Source organism: Octodon degus, unplaced genomic scaffold (assembly GCF_000260255.1).
Source record: "Octodon degus isolate 3935 unplaced genomic scaffold, OctDeg1.0 scaffold00055, whole genome shotgun sequence".
NCBI lineage: Eukaryota > Metazoa > Chordata > Mammalia > Rodentia > Octodontidae > Octodon > Octodon degus.
Window position 1 is genome coordinate 1,328,231 of NW_004524631.1, and position 3,243 is coordinate 1,331,473.

Sequence of the window (3,243 nt, forward strand, 5' to 3'; positions counted from 1 at the left end):
AATTTTGTAAAATATTAATATTACTATAATAGTATATACTACTATATTAGTAATATATATAATAGTATATACCACTATATTAGTTATATATATTAGCAAAAGTCACAGAACTAAAACTGCACCTATTTTTTCAACAATGACCTAGTTCAATGTATAACAGAATAGGTAATCAATAGGTACTAACTGAAGGACTAAGTGAACAATTTTCCCTCTAGAGATTGTTTCTTATAAGGTTCACATTTTTGAGATGGAGATCTTTTTCTCTTCTGTTGTTGTTTAAGGTGCTTCTCTGTCTGTGGTACTACCATCAGAACCCAGGGGCTCAGCCTTATTCAGCAAGCAATCGGCCACAGAGTTACACCCAAGGCCCTTTTTATTTTGAGACACAACGTGTCACACTTGCAGTCCCCCTGCCTCAGGTGTTCATGTAGCTGGGATTATGATTCCAGGTCAATCCAGTCAGCCTGGGCTCAGAGTGTCTCCTCGAGCCAATTACCTAGACTCACTGTGCCTCATTTTTCACATCCAAAAACGTGTGATATTACAATGACCTCTGACTCCTAGATTTTTTCTAAATGTAGAACAGTTAAAACCAACAAAGTATATACCCTGGTACACAGTACATACACACAATGATAAACTATTATTTCCATTGACTAATATAACAGAGGGATGAGCAGTAGGGTAGGCTATTTGAGAAAATTAGTCTGGAAACTGCCAGAGACAGGAAAGCCAATGAAATGAAACTGGATATTCAGCCCATGAATCTTATTTACTAATACAGCCCTAAAGCCTAATTTGTTGATTCCTGCAATAGATTACAGAAATACATGATTACTGGCTCCAAGCACAAGCCTTGCTGTTCTTTCACAGAATATTTTCAGTCCCCAGAAGATCACTCAGCCCTGGTCTTCTAAGGCATGTTGTCTTTGTCACATTCTTGACCCTATCAGGGCAGCCCAAAAAGTTACTAATAAAACTCTAGGTGACTTTGCATTTCTGAATTTTATATTTACAAGGCCAGCATTCCTTCTAGCCATATACATAAGGTAGTCTAACATATGTGACTTTAGAGATAGTTGTTTTTCAGTGAAACGACTCAAAACAACGATAGACATAGGTTACGTATAAATCTCTCTGAGTGTCAATCCATCTTTACCAGGTCATCTGATTTTGGGCAAATTAATTTATACTTGTGCTTATTTTTCCAAATGCAAGAGGAGCAATTATATTAATTATGCCACCTCATTAGGATACACTGAAGATTACATATTGGAAAATTCATGAAAAATAATTTCAAATGTACTGGGGAGAGACAATCTGGGCTCAAACTCTGGCCATGGAGCTTATTAGCAATGCATACCATGGCAATTGTCCTCACTGTGCTTTCCTAAGTACTTTTAAAAAGTAATAGCTTGTTAGTTTTAGTAGTAGTATTTGATACAATGTCTAGTCAATCAAAATATTTCATGATTTTTCTTGTATCTCATTATCTATACTGAAAATCTGAAGCAGTGTTGACACAAAAGGAGATAAACATTTGGTTAATAAATGATCTTATATTTTCTCTAAAAATACCTTTTCCTGCATTATAGGTCAGAGAGAGTCCAGTATAAATACAAGAGGGATTTAATAGCAGTTTTTTGCGATTGTCTGGGCATGAAATAATGAGGGTATGAAATAAAGCAACAGCAGTGGAAATGAGTAGACAAAGACAACAAACAGCATTCTTTGAGCAATAAGGAGGAGCCTTGGATATTAAGGATTAGTGAACTTTAACAGTGAAGAGAAAATTCATACAAAAACAGTATCACAGAAGCTCAGAAAAAACAGATTTAAGCAACAAAGGACACAGAACAACATCAAGTGCTGCTATCAGAAAAGCCTTTAAAGAGGCTGGGATTAGCGGATGCGACGAAGAATTATTAACCCTTGGCAAAAAAAAAAATGCATAAAAAATTCTCACTAATCAGACAAACAATTTAAACACATTATTTTACAAATCAGAAATAGTACAAATGAAACCATGGTGAATGAAGTATCAAAATTTTAAGTCAAAGCAAGTGGCTGTTCATGACCATGAAATTATTATGCAATATGACAGCCTGTACTTCATGGACCTGTGCAGCCTTCGCTCTCCTTAGGATAGATTTCTGTGTATGCAATATTTGCCAGGAACTTGGGCAACTGGGGCTCTATATTATTTTTAATAAGTGTTTTAAAATATGGGAGGGTATTTTCCACTTGGATTAAAATATAGGAGGGTATTTTAATAATGTATGTAGGAAACTTTTTTTCCTTTCCTAATGTTTCTGATAGGAGCTGGAATGACACGAAGACTTGAAAATTCCCTTGAAATTAAGCAATTAGAAAGCCTTTGCTGAGTTAATGGGAGTGGTTTCAAGTTGAGCATAAAGGGGGAGAACAGACTGCAGATGCCTAAACAGAAAGAACAGAGAAGGCAATGTTTGAGAAAATAATGTAGCTAATCCATGAAACACTTCTAAAACTGTTCTTCCAATGGCTGGCCAGTAAGCTCATTGGAATAAAGCACCTGCTTAGGCAGGCGTAGGGTTTGGGCGCAATGAGATGGCGATTCAGACTGGGTGTGGTGGTGTGCACCTATAATCCCAGTGCTTGGAAAGCTGAAAACAGGATAATCGCTGGGCATCTGATCTGTGTACTGAGACACTGTAAACATTGTACTAAATACATTTAAAGCGCGCGCACACACACACACACACACACACACACACACACACACAAACTTGTTCTTCCAATTCAACTTACCTTCCTAAATCTATCTGCTAGGAAACAAAAATGGATTTTAAAAGCATTGGTAATATTGATGATTCTTATTTTGCTGTTTGAAAGTCAAATAACTTCACTGAAGAATTCCATTGATGACTTACAAACCATGCAAACAAAACGGTATCACTGTAGCTGTGATCACAACATTTCTAAAATATTTCTGGCAATGTGTATATTGACATAGTTTTCTCTAAATATATTCCTGGAATAACCTTTATAAAAAATTCTCTTAGGAGGTCAGCCAAATAGCTCAGCAGATTAAATAGCTCAGCCAAATAGCTCATGCAGGCAGGCCAGGGGCTAGAAGATCAATCCCTGGGCCTGCTGTGCCAGTCCTGCCCAGGGCGATTGAAACTGGGCGTGGTTGTGCACACCTGTAATCCCAGCACTTTGGAGGCTGTAAACAGGAGGATCACTGAGTCCAATCTAGTA